Source organism: Heterocephalus glaber, unplaced genomic scaffold (genome assembly GCF_053883595.1).
Source record: "Heterocephalus glaber isolate CG9 unplaced genomic scaffold, H.glaber_assembly_v1.0 deba00001454, whole genome shotgun sequence".
NCBI classification, from domain to species: domain Eukaryota; kingdom Metazoa; phylum Chordata; class Mammalia; order Rodentia; family Bathyergidae; genus Heterocephalus; species Heterocephalus glaber.
The window spans coordinates 9,854,009-9,873,862 of record NW_028258303.1 but is presented as its reverse complement, the minus strand read 5'-3'; the positions used below and the strand labels follow the sequence as shown (position 1 = coordinate 9,873,862).

At 36.2% G+C, this 19,854-nt stretch overlaps 1 pseudogene; it reads right to left on the bottom strand.

Annotated features, from left to right (window-relative positions):
• Positions 1–14,698: 14,698 nt before the first annotated feature.
• Positions 14,699–16,831, bottom strand: LOC101699692 (serine/threonine-protein kinase PLK2 pseudogene; annotated as a pseudogene).
• Positions 16,832–19,854: the final 3,023 nt, after the last annotated feature.

The window sequence follows — 19,854 nt, the reverse complement described above, 5'->3', positions numbered from 1 at the left end:
CTTTATTTCTTCTATTTTACTTCGTCTATTTTTTAAATTTTTGGTTAAAATTTCTTCAGTGAAACTACTCTGTCTTCATAAAGATTAGTCCTCCTATAGGTAACTTATATTGGCTCCCTAATCATCCACTTTAGCTTCTAATATTTCTCTCCTTTTTTCTGAATTGAAGTATTCTTTTCAGACTGGATGCTTTTTATATGACAACTCCATCTGTTTTTCACTTTTGATTTACTTGACGTTTCTCACGAACTGAAGCATCTCACTGAAAAGGGTAGACCCGTTTAGGAGGCCCCTTGAGCTGCAGTGAACGTTCTCCCCACACAGGCTTGGCTCACTTCTGCTCTACTTTGCTCTCTTCTGGGACTTCTGCCGAGGCACTCTCTAAGCTTTGACTACTTAAAAGGTCAAAGAAATGCCTCTTCTTATCACTGCCAGAAAAGCTTCTCTTCTGTGCTTACAGCTTTCCTTTCTTCCATGCCTCTGCACTGTTTCCACTTGACCAAAACCACAGGGAGTTCAATCATCAAAGAAGCACTCCCTTCTGAGACTTCTTAAACAAAACACTTCCATTCTGAGATGAGATAGGAGATACAATAAGTTCCCCGTTCACTCCATAGGAAACTAAATATTGTTAGATTGAATTCTCCGTAGTGCAAGGTTTGGAGTGGATTTCTTTTCAGCAACAGAATAGGCAAGACACATCAACATAATGCAAAGGAAGCAATTGCTATTTTGTTTTAATTCCAAACAGTTTTAAATTGCACACATCATTCAGTCACCACCCAGAACAGCCCTGAGCCATTCTTGCTGCCTAACTTTGGTCCACTTCAGTGTTTCAAAATGAGTAAAAGGACGGTGTACCTTTTGTGATCGCTCACACTACTTTTATAAGATGGACATCTGTTGAAACAAATAAGCTTTGAAATTATACTTGGGAACCTTATTTTGCTAACACAGGGATTTTTTTATCCTAAGGATTTTGAAAAGCAGATACTATTTTATGTCTCATTTAATTGTGGTGTCAGTCCTGTGAAGTAGATGTGTTTCATACTTCATAGAGGAAAAAATGGCTCACATGCACTAAAGAACTTGCTTGATGTCAGACAATGAAAAAAAAAAAAAAGATCTGGTGCTTGGAAGCAGGTTTCCCAGGTTTTGTTTGCATTTCACTTCTACTAGCAACATTTCAGTGGGAGAAAGGTTAATCTATCTTATCAAATTCAGATGTTCCAAAACCAAATTCTCCGTTATTGTTTTCATATTTAAAAACATGAGTACAAAATCCACTGGTACTGAAAAATAAAATTATAGTCAAGAACACAAAGAGTAGAGTTGATTTTGTTTTCAGAATATTTCAAAAAAATTGGGCTGAATAATGAATGAGAAATAGCTCTGTGAAAATTTTTAAGAAAATACCACCATCGTTTTAATGTTCTAATTTAGTAGAGATTGTATACACACACACACACACACACACACCCAAAGGGACACATTACATCAGTGTTAAATTCCAAAATGTCCAAAGTTCCACCACAAGAAGTTGTAATTATAAGTGTAAAGTCTAAAGCCTATCTGGATAATCACTTGTTACATGGTACCATCATTTAATAAATGAATGACTTTGAGAACATTACACAGATATTGTAGCATGCTTGTCCTCCGTGTAAAGAAGAGATACTAATGTTTAACTCATCCAAAGTTTATTATATCAGCTAGGATTCATGTGTTTTTAAGCAATGGAAATCCCAGATTTTTTTAAAAAGGCACTTTTATCCCTATTTAATCAAACATTCCAAGAGAAGAATTGAGTTGAACAGTGACTTCATGAAGGACTCCAAGGTCATCAGAACCCATTACTAGGGTCTCATTCTTTTATATTTTGGCTTCAAAATCAAGCATGGAGTGGGGCTCTGACAAATATTCACTACAGCAATTTCAAACCTGAGTTCTCATCCCCAGTGGAGAACATGTGAATTTTTGCCCTGGAGTTCAGAAACAGTTACTGAGGCTCATTCTCTTTGTATTATTTTTCTTTACTTGATTAGTACACATCAGTAGTACATGATGAGTAATTCCTATGTGGAGTTGGTCTATGTCCATCACACATCCCAATTCCTTTTTTCATCTCCTATCCCTCCCCTCCCTCCAGCTCTTGATCCCCATCCCCTTTGACAACAATCTATCTCCCTATTTCCTGGTATCTATCTTTTTTTTTTTTTCCTTATTTTTACTTTGGAATTCTCATATAAGAGTAACCATGTGATATTTAAGCTTGTGTGTCTGATTTATTTCACTTAACATTATGGTCTCAAGATGCATCCATTTTCCTACAAATGACTCAAATTTATATTTCTTTATAGCAGAGTAGTAACTCATTGTGCATAAATACAACTTCTTAATCCATTCATCTATTGATAGACATAGCAACCACTTCCAAGATTTTTATAAATTGCGCTACTGTAAACAAGGGTATGCATGTATCATTGTACTATGATGTCTAACTGTTCAAGAAGATACCTAGAATAGCATGGTCAAATGGAACTTCTAGTTTCGCTTTTTTGAGGAATCTTCACTTTAATTTCCATAGTGGTTGTACTAGTTTACATTTCCACCAACAGTGTAGAAGTGTTCCTTTTTACTTGCAGTCTCTTCAGCATTTGTTACTGTTTGATTTTTTGATGGCCAGTCCTTGAGGTGAGATGGAATCTCAGTGTCTTATTTTTCTAGATGCTTATCCCAAAATAATTACTGTGGCCAGTTGATAATGTGCTCTAATCGGTTTGAGCTATTGGATTCTTGAGAGATCACTGGGCTGAAGATAAACATTTTGGAGTGTTAGCATATACAGAATATGTAAATTCATAGAATTGCATATGATTACCAAGAGATAGGAGGCCCAGGATATGAACATCATAATGTCTGAAAATTAAGAAGTTAAACAAGAAAAAAGAACTAACAAAGGCAACTAAGGGGGAGTAGCCAATGAAGTAAGAGTGTGTAATTCTGAAATTCAAGTGAATGATTTATTTTCTAGGATGAAAGAATGGCTAACTGAATAAAATATTAATGATGGGTAAAGGAAGATCAGGGAGGATAACTAAGAAGCAAGGAGGAAATTGGTGCTGACTTTGACATTATTAATTTTGGTGGAGTAGTGGGATCCAGAAACTGATTTCAGTAGATTATTGAAGAAAAAAGGAAGAAGAGGAGGAAGAGGAGGAGGAGGAGGAAGAGGAAAGACATTACAAGAAAGATCAGGGCAAATTTTTTTAGGGCAATTATTTCTAAGAGTTCATGGCAAAGAAAGGGGGCAAAGAAATGGGAGAGAGTACCTGAAAAAGAAAGCAGAGTTGTGAAAAGATTTTTCTAAGATGAGAGAAATAATTCTATATTTCAGTGGTGATAAAATTGATTCATTAAGAATGAAGGTTGCAAGTGCAAGGACCCGAGTTTGATCCCTGGTACCAAAAAAGAAAAAGAATGAAAGTTACTGATGAAAGAGACGGGGAAGAACTGCTGGGGTGATGTCCACAAGAAAGTAAGAAGAGATGGTTCTGCAGGGAGGATGGACTTGGGTGAGGAGCATGGAAACTTCGCCTGCAGAAGAGAGGGTGGTAGGAAGTGATGCTAACAGGCAGCTGGTTAGAGGTAGAGGTGAGACTGGAAACCTTCCTAGGATTATGACACTTTATTGGTGAATTAGGAAGAAAAATGATTAACTCAGAGTAATTAGGAGGAAAGAGGTATTGAAGGTTTTCAAGAAGAGGAGAAACCATGAAAAAATACATACGTGACAATGGGAAGTTATTGGGTGTAAGGTAGGTAGCTATTGTTGAGCAGCACTTTAAGGGCCTGCTGGCAGTTTATTTTCACAAATTTCAAATGAGAACAGTTAGCTTAATTTCTTTTTTCTCCAGCTACATTTAACTTTTTGAGTATGGGTATGGAGTTGGCAAAGAATTAGATTTAACCAGGGTCATAGTATTCCCACAATACACTAAGTGGGAAAGAGGCAAGAGGATCAAGAGAGTGAGGGATCTGATGTTAAATGCTTGGCTTAAACCACCATCTTCTCTAGCTAAAATAGCACAGCAATCTCCTAAATGATATCTTTGCCTTAATCCTGCTCCTCTCAAATTCCCTCAGCACTGCAGCCAGAATAATTTTTCTGAAGAACTCATTTGGCATCATTTTCTGATTTAAAACTCTTTAATAGTTACCCACCCCTTTCATAATGAAGTCCAGAATTTTTTAACATGGTCTGCATGGAACCATGATCCAGCTACAGTCTCCTTATGAGCTCCATTTCATTCCATTCCTCCTCTGCACCCTTGACTTTAACTAAAATGAATGGATTTCAGTTTTATGCTCTTTGTGGCTTCTGGCACCATCTATTTCCAAGCTCTTGTTCTGGGGAATCCTCATTCTCCCTTCAGGACTCAGTGAAACAGTGATGGCTTTGCTGCCACCCCACGGTTGTCCTTCCTCCTCCACTCTTGTCTGTGCTTACTCATCAGATTTCCTTCCAAGAATGTTTTTGCCCTGTTTATAAATGAATAGTAAATGAATACTATTATTCTAGATTCTGGGTTAATCCTTTCATTTTAGTGGGGGCTCAGGGCTATTGAAAAGTAGTGGGAGAAGCAGCCTCAATTCCCTTCCTTTCACTGCAGTCCTTGTGCTGCTCTACACTCCCCTGGTGGCTGCAGGTCCTTTGTATAGACACACACACACACACACACGCGTGCGAGAGCATGCGCGTGCTCACAGCACACAGGCCTAGATGGATGAAAACCAAGACTTCACAGCTGCTCTCAATAAAAAATTTAATCTCAAGAGGAGACAAAGAACAATGGATACTTATTAAATCATAGAGGAGGTACAACCTTAGAGATACATATTTGTTTATAATTTCTGGTTCTAGCTGATTGTCAATTGTTCCATATATATTGATTGTATTGATCAAACTTAGGTTTGAGCTCTTTGAACACTAAGTACTTGCTTTTATTTCCTTCATGTCTTCTATAATTTCTATAATAGAAAATATTATAATTTTATAATATTATAATTTTAGTAAAACTTACAGATAGAATGTCACTAATCTACCATTTTTATTTCCTTTAAATCAAAAAAGATGCATGGCCATACCAACTGAGGCATGGAAAGCATTTTCTGAATCAGATGGCCTCTAACCCTATCCAAAACTATAAAAATTAATTTTGAAGGAAGTTCTTCAACTTAAAGTAGAAAATGAGATAATACTAATAATACCTAACAATGAGCCATGTGCTTTCTAAAGTACTTCATTATTACTAATTTAACGGACCCAACTATGTTCTTATTTGCATTACCATCTTACAGATAAGGATACAAAAGCACAGGTACTTTAAAGAATACTTCAAAATCATGTAGCCAAAAGATCATGAAGCTGGAATTTCAACTCAGGCTGTTCAACTTATCCAAATTACTACAAATCCCCACTGATCTCCTTCAGGCTCCAGATCATAGATCAATTTTTTTTTTTCTTTTTTGGGACCAGGGATTGCACTCAAGGCCTTTGCACTGAGCCACATTCCCAACCCATTTTACAAAGTTTTTTTTTTAAATTTTGAGTCAAAGCCTTTCTAAATTGTGTTAAATTGCTATACTTTCCAGACTAGGCTTGAACTTGCAATTTTCTTGCCTTACCCTACCACAATGCTGGGATTACAGGCATGTGCCACCTCTCCTGGGTCCAAAACATATTTTGAGGCCATGTTTTTTGTTTGTTTGTTTTTAAACTTACTTTCTTTAAGGCAGGAGGATCATATTTGGTTAGGAGGATTGTATCATGCACATAAGTTCTTCTCATACTTGTAGTATAAAATACTATATATAGTATTAGCCTCTACTTATGCTATGCTATACTCATATCTGGTTAGAGACATTTTCTTCATATTTCGTACAGCATTCATATTTTCACCACCTATTAATATTTAAATAATTAGAATGCTCCTAATCATTCACATTCTCTGAAACTAATAATTAAATCAGATTTTTTTTCTGGAAGAATTGAATAAATGAATTAAAAGAATTGAAAACCTGATTAATCTGGATGAAACACAGTTGTCTATTTCCCCAAATAAAACTATCACTAATTTGAAGCCCTTTCTGTATCAGTCTGTTAGGCAGTGAATAATGGCTAGGGCAATTTGTTTTCCATCGCACAGGCTAATATTAGATCACCTCTGTTCCTGAGCATCCAGGCTACACTAAGCTTCCCTTCCAGATCTGGGCCATCTCTCCAGAGAACCCAGGCTCCCTCATTTGGAAATGAATCTATAAATTGACACTCACACACACCAAAAAGGCTTTGGGGAAAGCCTTTGAGAAGGTCAACCTGGCTACATGCCACTCGCTGAAAGATAAATGAAAGGAGACCACTTTTAAGATACTTTTTTTGGATGGAAGTATAAGTTCATATTCACATACAAAATCTTCTTGTACTTACAGTATACTACAGCCCCATACAGGATCATTCCACACCTATAGAACACTGTATGTACTCATGAATTTAGGCTGAGAATTTATGGTTCTGCTGTTAGAGCAGCCTTACTGTTCACATTATTTGTTTTTAAAGGAATCTGAGATTTTCTGATGTTTCAGACAGCCTTCTGGGTCTTTCACTCTGCTAAAGGGCAAGTAGAGAACACTATTACCACTGAAAAAGAAAATGCTGAGAATGTAACAAAGATAAAGATTTTAAAGGAGAAAGGGCAACTTACCAAGACAAGCAGTGATCAAATGAGCAAGAAAATCAGTGAAAAGCTACTGCCTTTTGAAACATCAGAGAAGTTCCTGCTTTCAAGCCTTAACCTTGTTAAGATAAGAATTTGTCAATCAGCTCAGTAGGGAAATTGGATTACACTTTGACCCATGGTTGGATGAGTTGCAGAATATCTTTCAGAACAAGAAATTAAATATAAATAAATTCAATTCTTCTTTGATGTAGAACATAAATATTCTCCAGCCATCATCTCCATCATCTTCATTTTTCCTAACAAAAAATAAATAAATAAATAAAATACTTTGTAAATAATAGTTCCAGAAAATGAGCAAAGATAGCCTCCAGGAAAAAAAATTTTCCCTTCATTTAATTACTCAAAATTCTGACCCATGCGCTGTTTCCTTCATCAGTTATATTACCTTGCATTTGCTTGGTCTTTTAGATTTTTTGGTCACTTTTACTTTGCTCTTTAACAGCCACTGCTTTCTCTTCTAACTACCAAACTCTTTTGTTTAGCTGTTTTACCTTACATGAAACTATGCTTCAGGGAAAGCTGGCCCCTGCCCCAGGGCGGAAACCTTGGTAACCAATTATGTTTATGGGCTAATTATGACTTAACTAAGCCAAATTGGTGAGTCCATTGCTTATCAACTATGACTGGTGAAGGAATACCATGGGACCAAATGTGTCAGGCCAATATGACACAAGAAGGAGGCCAAGAACTAAGATTTTTTAGATTTCAAAAAGATATACAAAGATTCATTTTCCTTTGCTTGTTTCACCTCTGGGCACTGCTGTCTATGCATGCACTCTTTGGTAGTGCTTTTACTATCCTTAGAGTAATCTGACAGAATGAGAATAGCAGGGTGAAAATAAGCCTTTAGATAAGGATTCAGATTTTAGAATAATCATGTCATCAAAATGATTTCAAATAAGAATATTAAAAATACAACTAACATCTATTGATAAACAGAAAATTATTTTTAAAGTAGTTTTATGGATTCTTTAAATTTTTAATTTTTATTAGTACACATTCATAGTACATAATGATTGGATTCATCATGGGGAGTCGGTACATGCACATTTGAACATATCTGTTTTCAACTGATTGCAAGGATATAAGGATTCTTCCTAAAATAAAACAAGAAACCTTTCCTTCTCTCCAGCAACATGGTAGAAAAGGCAAACAGAAACATAGCTACACTTCTGAGCAAAGAGAAAAAAAGCCCTCTCAGGGGTTAACAAGTAAAATATTCAGCAAGCAGTTTGCAGAGCAGATGGTTGGAGGTGGGTAAGAGAGAGAGAAACTAAATCTTTGCAGAAATCATTTGATTAAGACAGTTTGAGGACTTAGCAATAAGTCTCCTAACATGGTAAGGTAGCACTGCATCAGAGACAGCAAGCATTTGGACTTTGACATGTGTTGGAAGAGAGAAGCCCAAAGGGTAAAGATTCTCACAATTTTCTTAATCAGAAAGTGGGTTCAATCATTCTTTAAAATTTCATGCTGTGTTTACAAAAAGCCCTCCAGGTATTTTGAGGTATAAGAACTTTTACTAGATAGTTTATACCTACTGTTTTTAATAAGTAACAAAATTTAGTAAACCAAAGTAACCAGACCTCTGATAGATCAGAGTCCCATCAGGAAACAAAAAGCATATTAAAATCGAGTTTGAGGAGTGTTTAGTAAAGGGAACATTTATAAAAATATCAACAAGAGAAGTCATAAGACAGTCATAAGTCATAAGTCATAAGCCTTAATGATTTAAATCTAAAGGTGCTTGTACTGTAGTTCATTTGCATATACAGCTTATGCCCACCAAGGGACTTTTCATTCTCCAATTTTGTAAGTCACAACAACCTCTTTTTCACTAACCCAAGCTCTATCTGTCTAAAGATGTACTTCTGGATTGGAATCAAGTGTTTGCTATCCTGGGAAGGTAGGGACCTTTTGTGCCTATTCCCAGTAACAATTTGAACCCAGGTAGAATTAGGATCAGCAGCACAAAAGAGAAAACTCAATGAAAGAATTGCTTCAGCCTGAGAGAAGTTTCTTCTTATTTATGTAAACTGGATCTGCTTGTGAAAGTCTGCAAACTTCAAGAAAATGCAGCTTTCTGTGGAAAATGTATCACCCCCATATTGGAGCCTGGGGTCAGAAAGACATCTTTTATGAAGCTTACAACTGTCAGTCACAGATTTAAAATGCAGTAACACTAGTTTCTACAGCTCTGTGGTAATGTCCAAATAAAAATCTTTAGATGATACTGTATTTTACTATAAGGCATCATTTTATACTTACAAACAACAAAAGCAGAAAAAAAATAACAATGGAAGTAAAAGACTTGAAACAACTGCAAACACAGTTTCTTCCAACACATGGCCTGAGAGATACCCAGTCATGCCAACTTTTTGAAATGACTCTTCAAATAATTTGCTCTTCAGTAAGGATAACTATTTTCTAATTGCAAGAACATTGGAGGAACTGGCACTGAGGGATATTAAGAATTCTGCTAAGCATGGTCAGTGTTTGCAAAGTACATAAAACCTAGGGTTATGGGTGAATAGAGACTTGTTCATGCAATTCTCCTGGGTAATTTTCCTAACTGCCAGGTAAATGGAGGCCTGAAGAAATTGTAACTAGTCATCACCAACAGGAAAACCTTTCCCTGTCCTTTGTTTCAGTAACAAAGAACCCCATTTGAAAAGAAGTAATGTTAAAAAGGACATTCCTTCTGTCTACTATTACTGCCTTCCTACCATTATTGCCCTCTTATTTTATATTATTATATTGGCTACTGTGTTTCAGTACTAATTTTAAGAAAGTGCAATTCAAAGGATGGAGAGAAAAGAGAAGGCTATGTCACATCTTTCTTAATTCTTGAAAAGATCATTTCAGTACAAGGTGAACTTCTTTTTTTGAAACTCATAGTATAGAAGGCCACTTTAGATGAACTAATTTTGTTCATTTCCATTTTTGCAGTGACCATTAGAATGGTAGGGTAGCACTTAGCATAAATATTATGATTCTGCCCTGTGATGTGGCTGGAATTTTGTCAGTGACCTAATTGTTTCCACTGTGGCTTTCCAGAGTGCTATTACTGCTATCACTCTCCCCATTCTCCCTGCCCTCATTCCCACACATGTCTCTTATGCCTCATATTAGGTAGTACACACTTTTAAAAATTATTTTATATCATAGATAAACAATCTAAATATAATTTCTAGAAGAATATAATTGGAAATATCAGAAGAAGGAAGAGGGACTGAATAGTATGTTCACACTTCAATAGCAACTTTACTAACCTATGAAGAAGGTAGGCAGAAAGAAAGAGAGAGAAAGAGAGAGAGAAAGAAAAAGAAAGAAAGAAAGAAAGAAAGAAAGAAAGAAAGAAAGAAAGAAAGAAAGAAAGAAAGAAAGAAAGAAAAGGGAGAAAGAAAGATGGAAAGAAGGAAAGGAATAGGGGAAGAAGGAGAGATAGAAGAAGAAAAAATATTTCAAATAGTGAGTGTTGGTGAAAGCTTAGCTGAAAACTGATTCTGACTCTATGGCAGTTGAGATTCTATAACACAAGTATAACTATTATTGATTTATCTTTTTGGTACCGGGGATTGAACTCGGGACCTTGCACTTGTGAGGCAGGCACTAGAACCACTGAGCTAAATCCCTGGCCATAACTTTTATTTTTACAAAGTAGTAAACCAGTAATCTTTTAATTCTTATTTTTTTCTTTAATTTGGATGTACAATGTTTGTAGTAGTTTAAAAAATTTAAATATACAGCTCATGCCAGACCTTTGGTAAAGCAATCATTTTAAAAATAAAGGTAACATGGCTTCATTTTGTATAGGAATTTACTTGGTAAAAGTCTGAGGAATTTTATTTAAATGATGGATACTTAAGACATTATACCTATCCATTAAGTCTGAAGAGAAGACATGAGAATAAAATTTTAAGTAGATGCTTTACTGCCTTTGGTGCTATGAAAGGAAATCATCTCTCTCTGGTATGATTCATACACTGTTCTCAGGCTACTTTTATAGAACTGAATTTAAATTATGCTCGGCTATGCAGGAGTTTGCTACAGGTGTTCCGGAAAGGAGTATTGATGCTAGTTTAAATGTTAACTCCTAAATACAAAAGCCCCAGGTTTGCTTTCATATGTCTTGGTGGAAATCAGCTAGAAACAGTTTTATCTGTCCTTGAGAAATGTTTTAAAATTGGCTCTAAAGTTTCATCTTCCAGATGGGCAGCCTTAAGCAGGCCCTGCTGAGATGGCATATTAAAGACCTAAATATGCTTTCAGTCTACATATGAATTCCCCAGGTTGACAATAAATATTTAAAGAGTTACTGGCATGTCACAAAAACAAAACTGCACCTTGTATCTATGTAGGATGGTTTATAATTAAATCTGTTCTCCACATTTTCTGCTCATTTTTTATTTAGAAAGACTGAGTCAGTTGTATTTTCAACAGCTCACCAGTAACTTGAGCCATACAGCTGAGTCACATAGTCAGCAGAAGCTACAAAAAGGTGCCAGTGGGTTCCATGGATGCTATCAATATGTATATTTATGTTTTTAGTAGAAAATATAGACATGTATCCTCCATATCAAAATATGACATCACTGTGCAGCAGTAAGATCATAACTTCATTCTTTCATTCATAATGCAAGCTTTGTTCTAGGCCCTACTAAATACTGAGACTAACAAAATGATAATGATGATCATGATCATAATAGTATTAGGTTAGCAATAAGTAACCAGTGTCATTCATTAAACAATCATTACCTGTTGGGTAGGAGTTCATGTTGCTTAATACTTTCCATAGTCTTTGAAATAGATATAACACCAGTTTGATAGATCTTTAGCCAAAATCCAATACTGTTGTTTTGGGGGTTTTTTTTTGGTACCGGGGATCAAACTCAGGACCTTGTGCTTGTGAGGCAGGCAGTGGAACAACTGAGCTAAATCCCCGGCCAAAATCCAATAGTGTTTTTATTGTCACAGAATGGTAAACCATATAATTACAATATGGTCCGTAACCTGGGACTTACTGTAATTTCCTGTTCACTTAAATAAATCAATTAGGTTGACAGTAAGAAAAGACACCTGCATATGAGATGGACTGACACCATATTGGATGGTGACAGACTGACCCAAAGAGCCCATTTATATAGGAGAAGGATGATAGTGAGGTGCCAAAAAAAATAAATAAGAGAAAGTGGAAGAGAAAGAGCAGGAGTGCTGGTTCTGCTCTGAGTGCAGAGGAAAATGGAACAGAGTAGTATAGTTCTAGTCCTTTATCATATTTCTTGAATGTTTTGGCTTCTAAAATTATGGAAGACCTTCCTTACCAAGGTAGTAGGAAGGCTTGCTTATTGAGTGCTAACTCTCATTTAGGCACTGGACCAAGGGCTGTACTCTATTTCTTTTAATCCTGCCAAAAACAAGTCTGCAGAATATAATTACTCTTGTTTACTGAGGCTTGGTAAGATGAAGTAGTTTGCTTATATTTATGCTATTCATACACACATAACGAGGATTTGAATCCAGTCAAAACTCTTTACCAAGACTTCTACTTGCTACTTAAATAAGAAGAGTTAATTAACAGAAAAATATATTCTATCTCTGATTTCCTCTCCGTTTCCCAGAGACCACAGCTCTAGACATTTCAGGTAGTAATCAAACAGAAAAATTGTGTTCAATGATTGTGTTGTGAGAAGACATTATCTTATTAGCAGTATACTTAATATTCAAAACTCCAGGCTTTGTTTTGTGTAAGGAAATGGTGGTAAACCTTTTATATAAGGTGATAGTGCATCTTGAGTCTAACTCTTACTTTGTAACTTATTTTATTATGAAGGAAAATGTATAATTATGTCCCCAAAATATAATATAGAATTTATAACAAAACCATATTAGGACAACTATTAAACCATGTTCAGAATACAATTGGTCAAACAATAGAATGACATATTTTAAAAAGACATCCAATGTATCACAAAGGAGCTGTGGAATAGCTTTTTATTATCAGCCATGTTAATAAATTAATGATTAGAATTAAGATGAAAGCACTTACATCTTAGTAGTTAACGTATACACATCTTTCTGTGTCAGGTGCTTAAGTAATTTGAACAGAGGTGTTGGGTGAGGTATTAAACATTATGGTCTTATTTAAAGTATTACTTTTAGAAAATTCACTCCCATTTAAAGTTTTTATAGCAATCCATAACTTTATGAGGAAAATATATGGAAGTATATGCATTTTTTAGTGATAATTTATTGCTTTCTTATCAAGCATCCAGTGTCCTCTTTTCCCTTCCTCTTCCTAATAGTGCTGCTGAGACTTGGATGTCACTGATGAGGGCCTGCAACATGTGTGCTTTGGGAGGAAGCTAACCAGACCCATTGCAGCTGGCCTAGGTCAGCAGGAACAGTATGGCCCATTTCCCAAGAAAGCAGTATACAAGCAGCTCATTTGTGGTTCAACAGTAACTAATAACTATGTTATTGGAATATAAACTGTGATCAGAAAAAGGACATTGTCCCCTGGAAATATTTATACAATCCATATTCTTAATCTTTAAAGATGTAGTAAGGAGAAAATTGTTCTTGCTATAGAACACAAGAGGCACATGTCAAGGATGATAAGATCCTCTTCTATGTTCATACAGCTATAATTATCCTTGTTCCTTCTTGTGTTAGATGTTTAATCATATTAATAAAGACATAAAGTTATTAATCATATTAGTAAATTTTATTTCTAAAATGCAGTTCAGTGACTTCACACTCCTTTATAAAAAAATGTCACTAGTCCTCTAAAGAATGAATAAAATTGAGCTTAAATAAAGGAGGCAACTTATTATAAGATCATTTAAATGAGCGAAGTAAATTTTTGTACTTTTTAAACAAAGAATTGAGTATACAAAGACAACAGTTTGCTGATGATTATGCTAATTATAATAAAAACTAATGTTTACTGAGCATTTATTATGCAATAAAGTTTCAACTATTTAATTGAATTCTAACAGAAAAATCATCAAGAAGCATCTTAAACTAGGCACGGCTGGCTGAGACAGGAGGATCGCAAGTTCAAGCCCAACTCTGGCAATTTAGAAATTATTGAGAAACCTGTCTCAGATTAAGAAACACAAACAGCTGGAGATGTAGCTCACTGGAACCAGGGTTCAATCCCTAGAAGAGCCAGAAAGAAGGAAAGAAAGAAAGAAAGAAAGAAAGAAAGAAAGAAAGAAAGAAAGAGAGAGAGAGAAAGAAAGAAGGAAGGAAGGAAGGAAGGAAGGAAGGAAGGAAGGAAGGAAGGGAAGGGGAAGGGAAGGAAGGAAGGAAGGAAAGAAGGAAAGAAGGAAAGAAGGAAAGAAGGAAAGAAAGAAAGAGGAAAGAAAGAAAGGTCTAAACATCTACCAACACAAGAAATATTTTTCAATACCTGTTATGTGGTCATAAAACTCATATTCTGGAAGGTTTTTAATGTAGTTAAATATCTTTTTTGTAATAAATAAAAAGTTTATTAACAAGGAATGCACTTTTCCAGCCACAAGTGTATTAAAAATAAACAAAAAATTATATATGGCCATAGATCACAGTTAATCAGCCAAAAGCTGCACCAATTACAGCCTTTAAACAAGATGGGAGCTTCCTCCCTTCTCCCTCCTCTTCAGGAAGTATATTCACAGTTCCAAATCCTCTGGCTAAAATGTTCTCAACAGAGAGCAGTTAAGAGTCAATGAATCTTTCTGCAAAATTGTCTGAAAAAACCTTTTATATCTGGTATCTCGAGGAAAACTACATTGTTTTCACTCTTGGATTGTCCAAAGTCAAGACCTGTATGTACACCTCAGCTTGGTCTGGCTCCACCCAGTCCAGCAGGCCACAGAGGAATTGTTTTTGTACACCAGCCATCTGTCTTCTTCAACATGCTCTAGGTCACTCAACTGGCTTCCCTGTTGATCTTACAGTGGAAAAGAGGAGTCTCATAGGGTTCATTTGAATCTTTCAGTTACATCTCTGTAAGAGCATGTTCAGGGCATATTCCATTCGATTCTTTAATCCTAATGAACAGCCAAACATCAGCAGAGTTGTCAGTCGGAGAGTTGTAGATATCCTGTCTTCGTTGATGTAAGTGAGAAGGTATTCTTCATTCTGGCTGCAGATGATTATTTTTATATGACCATGGTAGAGATTCACCTGAAAGGTGCCATCGTTGAAGAGCATCATTAAGGCCTTATCAGATTTTAGCCACTGAAGGATGGAGAGCCGAAGTCTTCGAATATCAGTAACACTAGGGAGATCACCACCATCCATGAGATTCTCCTCCATGTAATGAGAAAAGTATTTTAGCACCATCACTTGACTAATGAATTGTTCGGGGGCGACTGTTGCTGGAAACACAGAGCACTGGCCAAATTCTGCGTAATAGTGAACTGTTTTTTTTTCCGGAAGGAGGCTCATATGAGCACCACTATTGAAAAGGACTCCAACAGTGTGGTCTGAGAGCTGGTATCCAAAGCCATATTTGTTAGAGTAATCGACCCATTTGGCGACCCACTGAAATGACATGCTCAGCTGCTCTTTGGGAATGCAGTCAGCTTCTGGCATATTTTCTAGACATCCTCGAAGAACTCTTGCCACTGTGTCTGCAACACTTCCCATAGTACTATCTTCAAGGCATTCGCTGCTACTCTGCAGCTGCCAAGTGTCCCTCTAACTATCATCCGAATAGCATCACCAATCTGTTGCTTGTTTTCTACTGCAAGTATTCCAGATCTGGCAACTAGGTGGTAGGTGGCTGGAGCTCCTCATCTGTCCTATGTTTGCTTGGTTGCTGAGTTACTGAAGTCTTTTTCAAATCATGCCTAAGCTTGTAAATTTCTTCATCTTCTTTAGACACTCTATTGTGTGTATCAATGTATCTTGCTTTGTCTTTCTTGCCACCAAAAAGAGCAGTGGCAGCTTTCTTAAAAAAATTCTTAGCTGGGCTTGATAAGTGAAAATCCAAAACGGTATGACAACAGCTAGAAGAAAGTTTGTCTGGGGTGAAGCCCTGCAAAAAAAAAGTCAAGTCAAATGATGGCATCCAAACTAGGGCGATCCTCTGGGTTTTTGGACAACATGCTAGCTATTAAGTGCTTAGCAGGAGCCAGCAATGAAGATGGCCTTGCATACCTTGCTTCTCTTATACGCCTGTGAGTTTCTTTCAGATTTGTAGTTTCAAATTGAGGCCTTCCTAGCAGCATTGTATACATTACATAGCCTAAGGTCCAAATGTCTGATTCACAGCCATGTCCCTGTTTGTTGAGGACTTCGGGAGAGAGATAATTTCTGGTGCCACACATTGTTCTCCTTCTGTGTTCCAAAGGTTCCAGCCTGGCGGCCAAACCAAAGTCTCGAACTTTTAGTTCCATGGCTTCATTGATAAAAAAAGTTCCCTAGTTTGAGATCTCTGTGCAAGATTTCTTGTTCGTGAAGCTACTTCAGTCCAGACACAGTCTGCCTGAGGTAGTATCAGACTTCTAGCTCTGTCAACACCTTTCTTGCTTTTAAGATATGAGCCATTCACCTTCTACTGCAGTATTCCAATAGAATGTAAATGTTTTCTTTGTCCTCAAAGTAGTGGTAAAACTGCACTACATACTTATGATGAAGAGTTCTGTGAAGCTCTATTTCTTTCTTTTCCCTTTGATGAGGTTTTGCTACTCTGCTGTGGGGAATAATTTTTGCACCGTAGACTCTGTTGTTTGTCAAATCTGTCATTTCACAACGTTTTGCAAAACCACCCTTTCTCAGCACTTTGCCCCGGCGGTAGTGTTTCCCCATCGTGGGGTCTGTATTAATCCATGAGATCTCGGGTCCCCAGTGCGAGTGGTGATGATGGTGGTGCGGGCCACCAGGGCACCTAGGCTTGCGGCTGCGGCTCCTCGGGGGGCTACTGGGACCTGGGACCGCTTCTTCTTCGAGTCCCCGCCGCAAGCCTTGTGCAGCGCCTGCTTGCACATCTTGGTGCCTGCGGCCGGTTGGTAGGTGATAGTCCGCAAGAGCTCCATGGTCCCCTCACCGCCGCTGCCCACAGGATGCCTGCTGTCACCCGCGGCCACATGTCCCAGCTGGCTGCAGCCCTCGAGCCCAGCACCCTATTCACCCCGCGTCTGACGCCTCAATCTACTTGTGCTGTAGTTAAATATCTTGAGGTGAAGAATTACATGAATGAGGAAAGACATCAGAAAAAAAGTAAAGTTATTTTGGGGGAATTTAAATAAGATTTGAAAGCCTTCAGAAAATAATCACTTTGGAGCCAACAACATGATCAAGCTCCACACTGAAAGATGACTGTAACACACACACACACACACACACACACACACACAGAATTATGCAATATTAACCATCTTGTTTTAGAAGGTAGGGCCTCCTATTATAGGGTTAGGTATTGTTATGATTTGAATATATCTTGTTTAGACAAAAAAAAAAATCACACAATTTAATTCCTTAGTCTGGCAGTTTTGGCAGATGGGGCCTAAGGGTAGTGTTTGTGTCACAGAATTGGCACCCTCATAAATAGATTAATGTGACTTTGCACCTGTGAGTGAGTTCTTGCTCTCCTGGGACAGGGTTAGTTACATTGAGAGCAGGTTGTTTCACAGCAGGGTTATAGTTCAGGTTCTCTGTCCACACATTTGAGCAAGCGTGGGAGAAGTAAAGACTGTTTGAAGATCATGCCACAGAAAGCCTTTTCTTTCTAAAAATACTCTTCTAAAATATTTTTTAACTCTTTGATAAATTAGTACAAGTAAAGATCATACTTAACTTTTCTGCTTTTGTTGTTATTTTTATCTCTGAGTTATCAATAAGATTGTCCAAATGTTGATTGTTTGTGGAGCTTGAAATTCTTTCGACAAAATATTCAAGCGCCAAAAGGATGTGGATACACAACCAACAAATTCGACCAAGTATAATTTGCTGCTTGTTTCACAAATATTGTATATGCTTTGAAGAAAGAAATAGAAAATGACACAAAAATCTGCCATTGAATATGCACAAAACATCTTATAGCTCTATATAATTTATTCTAGGTATAGAAACACTTAAATACATGGAATATATATATGAATAATCATAGTTAATTTTTATTCAAAAGTACTTTGTAAAATTTGTTCAATGTGAATATACAATCGGATTTGTTTTTGCTATGTGCATAGTATTCTTTTGAATCATAGGATATTTATCTCTATTTTTGGATCCTTGAGATTTTTCCCTAAATTTTAAAATTACAGGTAATGTTGTGGCAAAAATCGTATACAAAAGATCTATATACATTTATAGACAAACATATATGCACATATACAAATACAGCATAATTATTAGAATGAAGTTGCTGGTTCAGAGTACATATTAAATCAAAGTAATGTATACTATCCAAATGTCTACCAGAAAGATGGTATTATTTCCTTCCAACAAAATATAAAAGCATTCATTTTCCTACATCTGGCTAAGATGTAGCATTGTCATCATTTTAAATTTTTTCCAAGCTGAGAAGTAAAATATAATGTGTTGTATGTTTAAATTTCCATTTATTTAATTTATAATAAATTTCAACATATTGGTTCATGAATTAGCCTTATATTGAATTATATATGAATTAGCATTATGTATGAATTAGCTCATTGTCTTTTGCAAAATAAAGTATTTACTACATATATTGCAAAATGTATTTTGTCATTTATTTTTTTATGGAAGTTTTTATTTCAATAAATGTTTTAATTTTCAATGAAATTTATGTTTCTTATCAATACAATTTTATCTCAAATTTCTTAAGCATAAATGAAATCATATATAATCAAATGTGTTTGGGCATTTAAGTTCAAAACTTCTTGAGGTGTTTACTCTGTTAGACAATTTTGTTCTGGCATAGACACCTGGAGCATTAAGAAAGCCTTGCTAGCATTTCTCAGTATTTTCCATGCTCTGTCATTCAGACTACAAAAACATTTTTAGCATATGAAGTTGAAACTTCAGGGGTCAATGAAATAAATTGATCTAATTTTAGCATCTGGTTATATTAACTTGGTGCACTTTCTTCCCCTGAGGCCTGTTTAATTAGCCCACTCCCTTATGACTCCAAACTTTAAATCCTCCATTTGCTAGTTAGGATCATATTATTACATAATATTATGACTTTTAAAATCTTTAGGGATCACTTATCTCTATCTCGCCAATGACATTAACAATTTACATAAGTTGGATATTTTGATAAAGATTATTCTGTAGCAAGACTAAAAACTAAATGTTTTGGTTTTTATACTATATTATGTTTCTTTTCCATAGATCAACATCAGAGATATTTACTGACTTTAATTTCATCCTCAAATTATTTTTTAATAAAATGTAAAATTCTATGGGTGATTGAGTCATGGAGAACTAATTCTAGAAAGAACATTTTCCTTTGCTAACCAGAGTCCAGACTCACACTTCTCAGAAGCTTTATCTGCATTCCAAGCCCAGGAATTCAAATTTTAATTTAGAGTGCCTAGAAGAAGAGGGTCCTTCTTGGGAAAGAAAGTGGAACTGAATTCACATTTTCTAGGAAATTCCTCATATGAGCAAGTATAAAATAATCCATATTTCCAAACCCTGTGACAGTATCATGATCCAGGAGATTCAAAACACACTAGAGAAAAGAAAACCAAACATAGGTGATGAAGATGAAAGAAAGTAAGACCCTAGAGCTCAGTAGGGGCTTGGAGCAAATCAAACTAGATAGAAGTTGGCAGTAGAAGAGTCAGAGTTATCTAGAAAGTAAAACTAGGCAAAAAAAAAAGTCTATAAGAAAGTATTGTGATCACTTGGGCTGCACTTCTGGCTCTAACCATCTATTTCTTAACATGGTCAGGGCTGAATACCATAGGAAGATGCTTGATTCCAGTAGTCCCAGGCCTTTCATTTGGAATCAGCATTATTCTAAATCCACTTGGGAAGCAACAAGCTAATCCCACCTTTATTTCATAGCTATTACATAAGCTTTGGTGTTAAAACTGTAGTTCAAGTCTCAGGTTCATCATTATGAACTATA